This window comes from Gobio gobio (assembly GCF_949357685.1).
Source record: "Gobio gobio genome assembly, chromosome: 10".
Lineage (NCBI taxonomy): Eukaryota > Metazoa > Chordata > Actinopteri > Cypriniformes > Gobionidae > Gobio > Gobio gobio.
Window position 1 is genome coordinate 26,482,709 of NC_137116.1, and position 17,541 is coordinate 26,500,249.

At 37.6% G+C, this 17,541-nt stretch overlaps 1 protein-coding gene across 1 annotated transcript in view; it reads right to left on the bottom strand.

Moving 5' to 3' along the window:
• Positions 1 to 17,541, bottom strand: part of magixb (MAGI family member, X-linked b) — a gene marked incomplete at its 5' end in the record, with an annotated part of 128,246 nt that overhangs the window by 12,200 nt on the left and 98,505 nt on the right. The window lies entirely within an intron of this gene.

A 17,541-nucleotide genomic window follows, 5' to 3' on the forward strand; every position in this document is an offset into this window, starting at 1 on the left:
AGGCTGATAGATCCTTAACTCATCCTGCTTGCATTCACATATTTCTCTATAGGGCACAGCTGATTGGTTCCTGCTGTATCAGTAGCCAATGAGCTTTCTGCTCAACCTTCAGATACTTGGTTAGCATTTACCTTAGCAGTGCAGCACTCTTTGGGGAACCTCCACCTTCCCCAGCTCCACCTGTATTAATCTGCTATGGGTAATTAATGTATACTAAATTGTCTGGCAGCTTACTTGTTCACAGCAGTATGTCTGTTGGCCCGTATTTGCTCTGCAGCAGCAATAATCAACAGCAGCGTAGAATATCTATTCCGCCAAGACCAAATATATCAACATTGTCATACCCATTACTATGCCAAACACTCTGAGAGTTGTCATAACAGAATTGTATTTAGGGGTCTCTCAATCTTGTCTATCCCATCTCCAGTTGGTCCAAAATGCTGCGGCCAGACTTTTAATGGGAACTAGATAGAGGGAAAGTACCTGTTTTGGTTAGTTTGCACTGGCTCCCCATTGAGTACAGAATCCAGTTTAAGGTTTTATTGTTTCCTTGAATTGTTTGGCACAGACATGTTTAAAACTTAAGAGGGGTCATGCATTTTCGGCAGCACCTCGGTTATGGAATATCTTGCCTTCAGACCTAAAATCTTCCTCTTCTGTGTGGTTTTTAAGGGTATGTTCACACTTGGCATGTTTGGTTCAATTAAAACAAACCCTGGTGCGATTGCTCTGCGGTTCATTTGAATAAGTGTGAACGCTGCCATCCGAACCTTAGTGCACAAGCAGGTCTCGGTCCACTTACTTGCCTGTTGCTTCCACTTTGTTATAATACCACTAACAGTTGACCGTGGAATATTTAGTGGTGAGGAAACTTAATGAATGGACTTATTGCACAGGTGACAACCAATCACGGTACCATGCTTCACTTCACTGAACTCCTGAGGGCGACCCATTCTTTCACAAATGTTTGTAGAAGCGTCTGCATGCCTAGTGCTTGATTTTGAACACCTGAATTCAATGATTTTGAGGGGTGTCCTAATACTTTTGGCAATATATAGTGTGTGTTATATAACTAAACTAAACTGAACTAAAATCATATTGTATTATTTAAATAAATATCTCCTATGTCTACAATGAACATGCACAGTTACCAAAGACTTGCAGAAAAACACACACAGTTAAGAATAACGATGGATTATCTAGGGGAAAGCAGATAAAGAAACCTCTGTGGACATTTCTATCTCTGGAGAGGAATGGGAGAGATGATGGATGGAGGGTTTAAAGAGTAAAGTGGGAGGGATTCAAATGGGACAGAGAGAAAGATTGCGAGAGAAAGATAGAGGGAAATTATTCATCAGTGCGGCAGGAAAAAGTTATTCTCTCTCGCTCAATGTCAAACTCTATCCAGGGTGGCTTTTAAAGGCATCTATCATTAATACCCAGCTGAATCAGAGATTCTGTAGCTGCTTCAGATCCTCTCAGAAAATCACACTGAATGTCACCTACAGAAACCTGTGACGCAGCTCGCAGTCAGATTATCAATGCAGATATAATGCAAATCCTTACAGTCATTAAAATCAGTCATCGGTCCATTAAAGGTGCTGATATGATGTTAGGGATTACAGACAGATAAAGAGATTACAGACATTTTATCTGGAGCTTTTTTATGTCATTTTAGTGGTTTACTTGAAGTGTTTTCATTAAGGTATTCATCGAATTCACATTAGATAAATGCTATCAAATTTTTTATAAATTAGTATAAATATTTGTCAAATACTGAACTGTTTTTATGATTTGTGCTGCTTAACATTAGACACCATGTCAGAGGTTATTATAAATATATACTGTTTTCAAATCTCTAAATCTTTTACATGCTGCAAGTAAAATCTTGAAAGCGTCTTTTTACATGCTTTAAATAAAACGTTATGTTGTACATTAGAAAATATGGATAGGTTCTTTAGTTCTTATGAAATTTGGCAAAAAAAGAAGAACAATTCTGGAAATATTTACCTCTACTTTCAATATTCAATGTTGATCATTTGAAAACAAAAGAGCAAATCAAAGCAAAACAAAAGAGAAACTAAGCAAAGCAAATCAAAAGAGAAACTAAGCGAAGCAAATCAAAAGAGAAGCAAAGAAAAGCAAATCAAAAGAGAAACTAAAGGCGGGCATATACTGTGCGAATTCGGGAGGTTGTGAGGTATTGCACATGCTACGAGTCAGTTAACTTGATAATCGCACTAAAGCTAGACTTGATTTCGCCCTGCAACTCAGTCTGGAAACCTGTACATTCATTTCTACTGCTTCTGTTACACTTTTGCGGGAACCAATCACAGACTGGCGTGTTATTCGTGGGTTTAACACGATGACGGATAGAGAAGCGATGGATTGATGTTCATTGATCACGCCTCTTGTGGTCTGATTGGTTGAAGGACTATCAAATTGCGTACAGAGTCATTTAATTTAAGCTTGTTTATCACGCCTCTTGTGCAGTAGAAAATACATAGCAGACTCCCCAGACCAATGTTCCATGTTCAAATTGAGCTTGGTCTGGTGGCAGCTGGTAGCGGCACGACTGTATTGCACGGTGAGCCGGGGGCAATCACACAAGCTATCAAGCTAAGCACAGAGACTGGAGCTTTCAATGTTTCTGCTATAGCTTTGGATAGAAAAAAGAAATAAAAAGTATTTGCGTGCAAATGATTTGTTGAAAAGCAGAGAACAGCAGTCATTCCTTTCAACAGAAACAACCAGAGAGAGAGAGAGAGAGAGAGAGAGAGAGAGAGAGAGAGAGAGAGAGAGAGAGAGTGTGCACGTGCGTGTGTGTGTGTATGCATGCTTTATGGTTGCAGCCACTGAGCTATAGCCTAATAATACTCATCGATCTAGCCTATGTGACGTGGTTGTGCATGATTTGGCAATAGGGGACCTATACGCTGTTGAAAATCGGTTTAAAAATTATTGTGAGGTCGGGAGGTGCTCGTAACATGCTCGGCTCATCTCATAATTCCTCTCACACGCTGCGAGCCTCGACCATACGAGCATCCCCAATGTCCACATGATTTCTCCCGAGAGAAAAAAAATCGTCTGCGTGCTCGTACGACAGCAAAAATTGCACCGTGTACGTCCGGCTTAAGCAAAGCAAAGCTAATTAAAAGAGAAACTAAGCAAAGCAAATCAAAAGAGAAACTAAGCAAAGCAAAGCAAATCAAAAGAGAAACTAAGCAAAGCAAAGCAACAAAACAAAAAGCAAAACCAAAGAGAAACTAAGCAAAGCAAAGCTAAAAAAAACAAAAGAGAAATTAAGCAAATCAAAGCAAAACTAAACAAAACAAAACTTTTTTCTATTTTTTATACTTTTTAAAACAATTTTCTCATTGAAATGAAGTGTATTTTCTTTTAAAACATACTCCAATAAGCTTTATTTTATTTGCAACTACGAATTTAAAAAAAAGTGTAATATACAGAGCTCCGCATATGACATGCAGACAAAAATATATAAACTAAAACATTTATTAATTTGTTCACTTATTTAGTTAAATCGTGGCCACTAATTAAGAATTAATTTGTTCCCTTGTTTGATTAAATTGTGGCCATGTTGAACTCATTTCTTCCATTTTTGATTGAACTAAAACTAGGCAATGAATTATATTGTGCGCATGATTTACATAAAACGAGGGAACAAATGAGTCAAACATGCTGAAATATTAGTACGTCGTGGAAATTAATTGTTAATTCAAGCTCTTTATGAGGTGCATCCTGGGATATACTTTTTAACAGTATTGAAGTAGTTTACATTTATATGTTATATACTTGGATGCTTTTCCTCAACCATCTGGTCCAACTCATCCAATAAATAAATAGTCAAGCATTTCCATTATAGTATCTGAACACATGCTCCTACATTTGTTACAGTTGTTAGTTTGCTAAATATGTTCTCTATTAAAACTGAACCAGCTGTTGAGTCTAAACTGGAAGTTTCTTGAATCAGGGGTAATGTGTACATATAGAGCAATAATAATCCAAAAGTCACGTGCACACTAAAGAGAAATGACCTTGTGAGTCTACATCTTTGTCCCTAAAGTCAATGTGCCTGTCTCCATTAGCGTGCGCCATTAACGAGAACAGAAACTTGTCCTGTGCCGACCTACTTAGAAACACACACACACACACACACACACACACACACACACACACACACACACACACACACACACACACACACACACACACACACACACACACACACACACACACACACACACACACACACACACACACACACACACACACACACACACACACACACACACACACACACACAACCAACAATCTGTTGGAGGCACAAATATTCACATGCCCACACACATCTCTCTGTCCTGTCTCTATTTTCTTTGGGATTGACCTCTGTAAACAGTGTGCGGAGAAACAGAAATTTTCATTGATGTTTAATGCTGACTCACTTTAGCTCAAAGGGAAAAATTCATGCTAAGCCTTTTGATTTCCCCTCCATTCTCCCCAGCCTGAGGGGATATTTGTAAGAACTAGCATTAGCGTCTTGGATTAACATGACTTTCTATTACTTTGCTGGGCCGATGCCCGTGTAAGATCTGCCTAGGAGGTGTTATGCATTACAGATTCTGCTTCAACTCAAAACACTAATTGACTGAAACCATAATGTTAATGACAATCCAAGTAACATTTGACTTCTAATGTTGCCCGATTGACTGTTAAGTGCTATATTCAACACATTATAATGTTACTCAAGATTTCTTGAATCAAAAGTGGTTGTAATTGAATCTTATCTGACCATTTTTTACCCTCTTTGTACACTGTACATTTAAGACTTATACGTTAATGACATGGGCGGTCATATGTGGATTAATTATGGATAAATGTGCTCAATGATGTTTATGTGCTCATGGTTGCTCAAGTTTAATAATTTATCATTTTGATCTGGCTTTTTGGTGATTGGGAGGCATTTTTGTGGTTAAATGTCTGGCTGGTAAACCCAAAGGCTCAAATCCCATAATGGGAAATATAAGAAGAGGAAAGTGCTCGGAGTTCCCATCACTAATCTGCCTGTGAGTAAAGCACTTACTCCTGATTCCTCTGGAGGGACTGTTCCTGTAATAAAAATAAGTCACTCTGGATAAGATGGCAGCAGTAGCACGTTACGTAGAGCTATATGTAATGCATTCACAATGCCTTATAATACAACTTACAATCAAATGTTTGAATAATAACCACATTTATAATAAATTCAATTATAATACTTATAAAATATACACAACCATCCAAAAGTTCGGGATCAGTAAGAAAATAAATAAATAATAATAATACTTTTATTCAGCAAGGACACATTAAATGGATCACAAGTGACAGTAAAGACACTTAAAAGGTTACAAAAGATTTCTATTTCAAATAAATGCTGTTGTATTTAACGTTCTATTCATTACAGAATCCAGGAAAAAAATCTATAATGGTTAAACTATTAAGCAGCACAACTGTTAATAATAAGAAATGTTTCTTCAGAAGCAAATCAGCATGTTAGAATGATTTCTGAAGAATCATGTGACACTGAAGACTGGAGTAATGATCCTGAAAATTCAGCTCTACCATCACAGGAATAAATTAACTTAAAAATAGAAAACACTTATTTTAAATAGTAATAATATTTCACAATGTAACTGTTTTTACTGTATTTTTTATCAAATAAATGCAGCCTTGGCTAGTAGTCTTTTTTCAAAAACAATAACATTTAAAATATTTCCCATTGTAATATTGTATCTCATATTTAAATTGTTTGGCATTATGATAGGAATATTCCACACAGCATTTTTTTATTAACACTCCTTAAAGTTTATTTAAGTCCACACTCAAGAGTGTTAAAAGTAACACTAAAGCACTGTTAAAGTTAATGAGATAATTACGTGATTAATTGAGTGATGATTGGCCATTAGTGATGAACACCTGATATTAACAAGCAGAATCAGTGAATACTCACACCTTTTAGGTCACCATATGGTGATCATTGTTTGCTTTAGTTGGGCTCTTAAGTGAATCATGCAAGGGTTGTGCTCGTCAATTTACTGGTGTATGCACCATTGTCCCGCCCCCAACAAAGCACGTATTAAACCTATCTGGTAGATTGCATTGGTCATTATGGAAATTATCAGAAGCGCTTTTTTGGAATTGCTCTCATGCTAATTTGCCGTTTAGTAAATCTGTCCCTAGTTGTTGTATAATTATTTGTATTTTGATGACTCATAAAAATATGTTTCTAACATAAAATGTATGCAGTTTTTGTGGCAGAGAAAGTAAAAATCTGAACTACTGGTCTGACCAGCCAGCAGAACTCAGTTCTCCATTATATAGACTACACAGGATTCAAGTGTTATTAAAGCATCTGTTGTGACAAATCACTAAATTAATAAATAACAAAGAATAAAATCCTTTCAATATGAGAAAGTGCAAGCTGAGAAAAACAGACAAGTAAAGTGACAAAATGAGTGGCGGACAGTCGTAATCACGGCTGTCACTGAAAATCATTAGTTTTCACACAATGCCGCATCCAGTGTGAGTCATACAGATTCAGCCTCCGGAAACACTTGAGTGCTGAATGAGAGAGTGCTGACGTATGTGTGTGAGTGTGTATAAAGAGCAGACCACATTTACATTTGTTTGGAATAGTTTGTTGCTAAGACAACGTACATGAAATATAAACCACCTTTAACCTCTCAAAACTTTTTTATCTTTCATCTGTTCGACCTCCCTAGCCTCTTTATTTCTTGCCCTTCATCTTCTTTCATCTCATGTGTCCTGTCACTTCTTTTTCCACCCATTTCTTTACATTACCTCTCCATCCAAGATAATTTGCTACTCTTTTAGTCAAAGCAGCTGTTCTGTTGAGTCAGAATCATTATATAGGGCATCAGACCCAGAAAACAAAACCTGCATGTAGAGCACAAACTCATTCAGCTATACAAAAATCACAGTCAGGGTTCAAAAATTTACTTTTTGATGGCAATGCCAATGGTGAGTGAATTGGGAATATTTAACAACTATAAATAGTTCTTACCAGCCATTAAACTGTTTTGAAGTATCTTAACATATATAGGCTGCATTTTGTGACCTCATCCATTTGTTTAGCTGTTTTTCAGTATATACTCTATATTGCCAAAAGTATTGGGAGTTGGGACACCCCTCCAAATCATTGAATTCAGGTGTTCCAATCACTGCCATGGCCACAGGTGTATAAAATCAAGCACCTAGGCATGCAGACTGCTTCTATAAACATTTGTGAAAGAATGGGTCGCCCTCAGGAGTTCAGTGAATTCAAGCATGGTACCGTGATAGTTTTCCATCTGTGCAATAAGAAGATTCTTGAACTTTCCTCACTACTAAATATTCTACGGTCAACTGTTAGTGGTATTATAACAAAGTTGAAGCAATTGGGAACAACAGCAACTCAGCCATGAATTGGTAGGCCACATAAAATCACAGAGCGGGATTAGCGAATGCTGAAGTGTACAGTGCGCAGAAGTCGCCAACTTTCTGCAGAGTTATAAGCTACAGACCTCCAAACTTTGTGTGGCCTTCAGATTAGCTCAAGAACAGTTCCATAGAGAGCTTCGTGGAATGGGTTTCCATAGCTGAGCAGCTGCATCCAAGCCTTACATCACCAAGTGCAATGCAAAGTGTCAGATGACTGGCCTGCACAGAGTCCTGACCTCAACCCGATAGAACCTTTGGGATGAATTAGAGCGGAGACTGCGAGCCAGGCCTTCTCATCCAACATCAGTGCCTGACCTCACAAATGTGCTTCTAGAAGAATGGTCAAAAATTCCCATGAACACACTCCTAAACCTTGTGGAAAGCCTTCCCAGAAGAGTTGAAGCTGTTATAGCTGCAAAGGGTGGGCCGACTCCATATTAAACCCTACAGATTAGGAATGGGATGTCATTAAAGTTCATGTGCATGGAAAGGCAGGTGTCCCAAAACGTTTGGCAATATAGTGTACATAGGCTGCATTTTGTGTCCACATGACAATCGGTTTATTTAGCTAGCTGTTTTTCAATAAATATGTTACGGTAAATATAGCCTTTGTCTCTCAGAAAAATGACACCCGTCACGAAGAATGTGTTGCTCATATTTTTGTTTTGGTGGCTTAATGTGAGGAATATTTTTATGCATCACCATATGGAGTTCTGGAGGATATATACAAATAATAATAATTAAAACAATTATATATATAAATTATATATATATTAGGGCTGTACGATTAATCGGAAAATAACCGAAACCGACATTCAGAACCTCTAACCGACGTATTTTTCCCATGTCGGTTATTTTGGTTTTCACGTGACTCCGCCCCGTCAGTCACATCAAGTGCAGTTTGAAGGCACACAGAGAGATGCAGGAGCGGTTATCTGTGTTTATAGATACCCAGAATCACTATAGTAACTGTATGTTTTACACAGTTTATACAGGTCAGTTAATTGCTGTTCTTATAGCCTACGCGCTGACACACACACACAGACGGCGCACGCAAGCCCCGAAGCCGCTTTCACTTTCGTGCTCATAAAGTTTGTCAAGTAAATGTGTTTAAAGGCTTGCCAGTTTTAACATTTAAAGCGATTGTGAACTATTCAACAACAACAATACGGAAAACTTCTCCGTTCAGTGCTTAGCTTTTTTCAGTGACACAGAGCCGAGCCGTGTCTCTGAAAACGCGCGCGCCCTGAAGGCAGACCTCTCTCACTCTTTCTGAATTGCAAACATAACTGCTTTCAAATAGGCTTCACAAACACTCCTGCCATTGCTCATACAAACAGATTGTCTTATCCCAAACCAAAATGAAATCATCCTACAAACTGCTTACTTAAACTGGAATAGGAGAAAGTATTTTATAATGGAAGACATTATACAGCTCAGCTTAAAGAGATAGTTCACCCAAAAATAAATTATTGAAAAATAAAAATCACTTACTCATGCCAAACCTATATGACTTTCTTTCTTCTGTGGAACAAAAATATTTTTTTTCTTATTATTTTCAATGCAATGGGAGTCAGTAGTACCAAAACGGTTTAATCACCAACATTCTTCAAAATATATTATTTTATGTTCCACAGAAGAAAGAAAGTCATATAGGTTTGAAACAACTGCTCAGGTGATTAAATGATGACAGAATTTTATTTTGGGTGAAATAAGAATGAGGCTCTGTTAAGATCTGCTTTGACAGCTGAAAACTCTGTGACAATATTGGGCTTGAAGTATTGTTCAAGTCATATGCTTTCCCACACTAATGCCGACAAATGTGCCACAATGTAAGACACACGTCTGTGCACTTAAACACTGGACCACCTTCAAACAGGCAGTAAGTTATGGAGTTAAGCTGAACCATGTGAACAGCACAAGACGCTTATTCACACGTACACATACATCATTTTTTAACAGACCTGACTGCTTTGAAGACACCTACGTATATGCTACGTATATGCTAATGATAAAATTCCCTTTTACCATATGTGAAATTTGTAGTGTTCCAGGAAAATAGAGCAAAAATGTTGATGACTCTTTCTGCACTACATAGATTCTGTCAAATCAAATGCTCGATTTGGCTGTAGGCACAAGGCCGTAGGTAAGCAAAGTCATGCTGAAATTCAAATCAACAGCATGATTGTGAGTCTGTCACTGCTTTTATACACAGTTAAATAATAAAAAAGTTTTATTTTTGGCAAATGTAAAGACCCTTTCACACCAAAAGTGCAAATGCAAAAGGAAATGCAAATTCACACCTGTATAGTAGAGGGCGCAGCTCAAACAAACCTTTCAGCTGTGCTGCTGTTTGGGATTGCAGAAGAATAGGACACGGGAAAAGAAAGTTCAACACTTCAGCAATAAATAAAAGTAATTTTAGCTTATTAGTATGGTTGAATTGGATCATCGAAGGTTAGTAGCAAATACTTCAGTTAATAAAGTGAGAATAAATACATAAAGTATTTTTGTGTAATTTAACAATTAGTTATTGCAGGTTTGTGTAATATTCAGAGTTTGTGTTTCACTGTTTTTATGCATTTTTAAGGAATACTAAATCTGTTTTTGTGAAAGTGAGATGAGAAAATGTATGCTCACATTTAGTCTACAACTACAATAACCAGCATGCTAACAGAGCATACACCGCCTCTGCACTTACACCTGATTTCTCTCAACATGAGGACAGGAGAGCTGTAAGTCAATACATGGGGAAACAAAGTAACTTGCATTACTAATTTGAAAAAAGGAACTCATACATTGTAAATTTAAAAGCAATCTGTTACTTTACTAGTTACTTGAAAAAAAGTAATCTGATTACATAACTTGCATTACTTGTAATGTGTTACCCCCAACACTGGATACTGTTATGGGAGTCTTATGTTTTAAGAGCAAAAACGTGTTCTGTGTGATCATCCCCTTATGTCTGTCACTCAGAAGAAGATAAAAAATTCAAATTAAACAGTAGTGAAACTTAAGCGCTTTTCCTCATGCGGGTAAATGAAGACAATGGCGCAACGTTTAAAGATTATTTACGATGACAGAATTACTGAATTTACCGGTATTTTGGGGGTGAAAGTTCTCTTACCTGTAAAAAGCCAAATCGCTGTTGCTTGTGTGAACAGTATATTTGTGTATTTACCAGTAAAATCATTCTGGTCATTTTCTCCATTCTGTCACCTGATGGAGTTTGGGTTCCTTGCCACTGTTGCCTCTGGCTTGCTTAGTTGGCAAGGGTTGTACCTATTTTCTTAATGAGTAATGAGTGTGTTTTGGGCGTAACATGCAATAAGAGTCTCATCCCCCATTCCCTTTAAATGCCATTTGGGCTTGCACTATGGCTGACTCGCTATTTACATGGCGGAATTTGCGAGTGGAACGCGACTGAACACTTCTCCAGTGAGAAATCCTTTTATTTTTAATATTTAAAAATGTTTGTGTGTTGCTGTGTGTAATAAGTACTAAAATACTGTGCCATTGACTTTAGACTGGGTTTTTGTTGGTCAATGGCACAGTCGTTTCCAGTTGCCTCAAAATAGCAACGCGCCAACAATGTGCCTGAACACACCTCGTTTTCAGACCAGCACACCCATGGGTGAACAGATGGGCACGAGTGCATGTGCTATTTAAACAACATGGGCGCTGGACGTGAAAATTATAACTGCATCGAGCTGAAACTAGCGAAAAACACTTGCATCGCGCCTGACATCGCATTGCGCCGGGTGTATGATAGGGCCCTTAATAATCAACAATATTATTGAACAGACTGTACTGACGCTGTTGTATGAGAACTGAACTGAGCTGGACGATGACATCGTTTTTTGCAGAACTGCTTTATAGATGAAATTAACTAATTAAAAAATGCATGATCGTTACAACGGATTACTGGGTGAACGAGGCTAATAACTCACTCATAAAACAGTTACTTATTTAGTTTCTGAATGAACCAGTGTTTTTTAATGAATCACTTGAATTAATGATTCAGTGACTCACTCACTCGCTCACTCACTCATAAAGACAGTCACTTGTTGCCACCTACTGTCATAACAATGTAACCTGCAGAAAGAGTTGCTGTAAAATCTACAGACTGACAGTCTGTCTAGAACAAACACAGATGAGCACAGTGATACAAACAGTGCGGCCTTTAAGTAACACTGATGAAAGTTTGTTATATAGTAGCAGTCTTTGTACATCTTCATCTCAATAATAAAAGTGCTCCACAGCTGCTAAAATGCACTGGCTGGCACTGTAACACCATTCACTTCAGAAGACCAGCGCTGCATACTAAAATACAAGAGAGAGACTGAGCGGGACAAGAGAAAGACAGAGAGAGAGTGTGTGATGCTCATTATAAACCTGTGTTGCACTGCAGCAGCAGCTTTTCCCAGTACAGTATCATGCACTAGTTATGACTGTATAAATAATGACAATGGTTTATAAATATAACTAGCAATGCTGTAAATAGCTATGAGTGTTTATGATGGCATACAACGCTATTCGCAATTCATTTTACTTCCATAATCTCTCACATTTCAGTGAAACAACAATTTAACAACCACTAAAGCACTAAACATCTAATTGAATATGTGCACAACTTGTGAGGAACATACACTCTGACAGAGTTGGCAAACAGCAACTTCAACTGACTGGAAAAAAGAAAATATATTACTCATCAAATTCATATGAGGAATGAGGCAATGATTACGAAACGTAATTAAAGATTACAAGCCTCAGCGTTCAGTTACTGAAATGATTGTCTAAAATATATCACAACTGAAGCAGATGTATGAATGAGATGAAGATAATATCTGGCTTGTCTTGCAAGTTAATGAATAGAAGATGTTCTGCAGATGTGCAATTGATTCAGGAACAATGCAGTACTGCTGTATCTGAAGCCCAGAGCAGATAACGCAATAATAGGTGTGTGTGTGGTCCAGGTATACCCTATGTTATAACGACAAAATGTCCCCACAAAGATGGCAATATCCAAAATCCTTTCCCTTTTTTTTGGTCCCCGTGAAGAAGACCCTTATACATCATACTAAGTGACATTTATTGAAAATCTAAAGATGCATAACCTTTTTTTGTGATGTGTAGGTTTAGGGGATAGGATATACAGTTTGTATAGTTTAAAAATCATTATGTCTATGGAATATCCCCATAAAACATCAATGCATTCTCATGAAATGCGTATATATAGCACACATTGTATTTATTGTGCGATTTATACGGCAAAATTTAGTTACATACGTGCATATGATACGCAATGTCACCCCATTGGGTAGGTTTAGTGGTGTGGGTTACGTGTATTTAACACGTTATAAAGTGCGTATTATATGCACGCGAAAACTGCATAACATATGCACGTAAAAACTCATTTTGGCGTATAAATAGTATGATAAATACAATTTGTGCTATAGATATGCATTTTCATTAGATAAGGCTGAAAACATAAAAACCCAACGTGTGTGTGTATGTGTGTATTTTGTGGTCTATGGGAATGTTTCAGTCACACACAGATCTTTGACAGCAAAAGCACCCCAAACTAATTTTGACAGGTCAAAATCACACAGAGATGTTACAAAACAATCATAAAATATTGCTTTTTATATGCATAAAGATCCGATTTTTACATACACAAAATACACACAACTTTTTGCGTTTTTCTATTATGGTGGTTTCCAAGTATTTTAATTTTGTTTATTCTGAGCGAAAGCTATGTGTATCCCCTAACATACTGTATAAATTATTCTTCAACATCCGCATATCTATACAAAAACATGTATAAACGCACTGCAGATATATGTAATAACAGATCAAATTAACAGGCCATTGAGCCTATTAAACCCCATAATAGTAAAGCGCTACATATGTCTCCCACACACTGCATCAGCACTGACATTCTCCCAACAGTCATATGACAGCTAGCTGATGGTCTTTTTAAGAAATAAGGGATGAAATCAAGTAAGAGAAAAAAAATATTTACGTTTGGAGTCCTTCACACTTTTCAAGGCAGACTGCAGTCTCTCCAGCATGGCTTGGTGTGTGTGTGTTAGTGTGTGTATGTGGAGTCACGGTCCCGATCCCGGATCACACTCCGTTTAAATCCCCACACATGTGAGAGCGATCACGCGGAAGGGTCATAATGAGAAAACGAATGGAGGGCATAAACAAACAAGTGAAGAAAACAAAACAAAACAGAATGAGCCCCTGCCTCGCCGTGCGAGCGAACTGCTTACTGTAGCGGGTTCATTTTCCTTTGGCATCTGGAGTCGGTGAATAAGAGAGAGAGAGAGCGAGATAGAGAGAGAGAGGAGGGAGGTGGACAGGCAGAGAAAAGGAGGGAATAAAGACAGAGAGATGGAGATAAGAGGAGGGGCGATAAGAGAGCGAACGAGATGAGCGATTTAATCCTTGGACCACTGCAGAGCGGTTGGGGGGGGGGGGGGGTGCCGATCAGGGGAAGGGAGCGGGCGAGAGAGACCTACATGCACATACAGTAATGTGTGTAATCTGACTTTGGCTTTGCTGATGCATGCTGGTCATGCCAATAAAAAAGCATTTGAGGGATTGAAATGAATGCTGTATCAGTGCAGTGAACATAATGGCAACACTGGTGCAACGTAAAATAAAAAATAGTTCATGTAATTAGAGGGATAATACAATTCAATAAAATTAATTTATCATCCATGTGCCATTTCAAACATGCATGACTTGTTTCTTATGAGGAACACAAAAGGTGAATTTATGATAAATCTACACGGCACATTGGTTTCCAAGTGAATGTGGCTGTCAAGCTCCAAAATAATGTAAAAGCACTAAAATGTATCATTTTTTTTCTAGATGTAATTTTGGAAAAAAATTACTTTTTCAAGATGTACTTTTATTTGAAAATAATTTTCATGTTGCATATTTTTCACATTTAAATGTTTGTATTAAAAGTATGATAAATACTAATATCAAGTGTAAATAGCAACGAGATTCTATTTACACTAAGTGAAAATACCATATTTTCTTAGCGATAGATGATATTTACACTAATGCTGTGTCTCAATCCACCTACTTATACTACGTCCTAAAAGTGTACTCGTTTTGTGAAGAAAGGTAGATACTTTTTTGAGTGTGTATAGCAGAAGAGTATGCAAACTTTGAGACATACTAATTTGTCATCTTTAACAGACAGTTCTGTCGCTTAGTTATATGCATCCTGTCACCGTTAAACTGCCTGTCAAACATCATCAAACACAGTTAAAATCCACCACATTCAATTCAATTTAATTTCCTACTATATAGTAGAGAAATTTAGTAGCACGTTGATCTGCCATTCGTGGGTCTTTCACGCAGAGACTCTCCTCATGTGTTCGCAATTTGACTATGATGATGCATTTAACAGTTAATGGCCAAACGTATCATTACAAAAGTTCAAAAAAAGTTCAAGATTATATATAATGTGTAGTTTTAAATAAATATATTTTCATCAAATTAGATGCTGACAATTATTCAGTCAAACCCCTTTATCTAAACCTTTCTACTTAACCGTAGGACTCGCACATCCACCATGTTTGTAGTTTTTTTAAGCACTGTAGTTCTAATTGAATCCTCGTCCAATGTGCAATAGATTGTGGGCAATATCAGCCGTTAGAGTGCGCGTTGATCTGCACTTTGAATTCTAACCGGAAATAGTACATTATCCGGGTATCTTTGGAATACTCATTTCAACATACTACGATTTGGGATGTACTAATTCTATTTTCGAATACAAATTAAGACGAATAGTATGCGAATTGCGACGCACCGTAAGTGAAAATATCAGCATTTCCTAGCGATCTGTTATTTACACTATTTAAATCAGTGTTGTTGTACATTAAAGAGTATGCAATAATAACAGAGTGTAAATGATTATATTTGTTAAAATGATTAAATGAATGCTGCCTTGTTGGGACAATAAAGCCTTCTCTACACCTACCCCATAACCGATAAATACAATAAACACACGTTAGACACTTTATTTCCACTTTTCAAATATTCTCTTCATTTTATTAAATGCCTTTCTGGTCTGATATGTAATGGGAAAAGGAATTAGAGCAAGTTTTGCAAAAGGCGAATTGGAACCTCGTTTTTGCGTCAAAACTTTCTGCCGCAAGCTTTACCCCTACACTATTGCTGCTGTACACAGACCAATGTGTTCTGTCCTTTGGTCTGGCCCAACCAGACGTCAGTAGGCAGAGTTTATGCAAATAGCATTTGTCAACAAGGCGGGCTATTTGCACTAATTGTAAATAGACACTCCATTAAAAATAAACACTTTTTGGTATACCATAAAAATAACCTGTAGCCCAGCTGAATTATATAACAATTGGGTTATCCATCTCATAGTGAAAACCATGTAGCCTACCAAAAATTTTACAATAGTAGTCTTATGTTTTAAAATCAAGCAAGTTAGAAAGTTGGTCCCATCAGCGAGGCATGCAAAGTCATGCGGCTCTTAAAGGCCCACTGAAGTGCCTTGAAACATGCAGCATTATTCAATGTGTTGACGTAATTTCCCCTGAAACGGCTCCAGCTGTTAGTAGCTCCTCCCCTTTTTTGAAACAGCCAATAGTGTTTAGTTAATATCACAGTTTGACTAGAGCCTTTCTGTTTGGTAAAGCCAGTTTCATCCTAATCTCTAACCGTTTATCATCATAATCTCCTCCATATCGCTTTGAAATACAGCATTCTGTGCAGAATTTAAATGGGTGTGATATGTTTTGTTGTCTGCGCCGACTCGCGCATATGATCCGCGCTGCGCTCTCATGTCTCTAGTCAACGGCTCTGGTCTAGACTATGTGTATGCGCTGCTGCGGTGCGCGTCAAAGTAACGTGAAACCAGACTTCATTCGCCTCAACTGAAAGCATATTTACACTGTCTGAATCGTTTCCTATGGCATGTAAAGTGCGCTATGTGCCTTTCACCATGTAGAAATTAGTAAATGTGTGAACAGCTGACAGCTTCAGGGTCTATTTATAGTGTAGGGGGCGGGCGCTTCAGATTCTAGAGACCATTTGATTGGACAGAAGATTTGATGAGAAGGTGAAGTCTGCGATGATGTCATCAAAATCTATGATTCATTTTAGCTGAAGTGAGAGACTGTAAGTTTTGAATGCTTATATCTCCTAAATGCAAATTTTGTCATTGTTTTGGAACACACCAGCTTATTCATAACCTTAAGGCTAACATAATCATACTAAAAGATAATAAACTTCCATTTTAATTTCAGTGGGCCTTTAAGCCTTGTTTAAAGTGCGTGCTCCTCCCCAAACGGACGAGGCGTTTATACTTGACGCGCTCACCGCTGTACTATTCTTTGAAACGACAGAGCGCGACTTTGAGTAATTCTTCTATAAACCATTAGGAAACAGCGGTGAGAAAAGTAAGGTACACACGTGACAATGTTTATTTTAGTACACTTGATGAAAAACACTGCAAAAGAATAATGTAAACCTTGAGATTAGGCTATTACTTGTGACATTAGAACAAGATATGGATAGGAGAACATGGCTATACAACTAAATTAACGATTTCTTAAATATTTTTGAATTTCACTAGGTTTTCATTAGTTTCGTGAACATGTCTATTAAACATGGATCTTTATTTTCATTGAAAGGGCTTATTTCTGCTTTGGTAGGCTAATTTTGTAAATATAAGCAATTAATTTAGACGCGCAAACTTAGTGCCAGTGTGATGAGAACCGCTCGACCGCCCACTCCGCGATGACATAATTTTTGCCGCGCACACCTTCGCGCTCGTGCGGACGCGTCGAGTATAAACCAAGCTTTAGACGGTAAGCGTTTCTTTCACTGTTAGCGTTTTTAGCGTTCTTTTGGCTCTTGCAATCTTCTAACATTACACTCTGACACACCGTATTCTTGGCACACTCGTTTTATGCACATTTGGCGCCACCTATCTAAAAAAACATTCGGAATTTGTACATTCTTATATTCAGAACAATATGGTAATTCGAT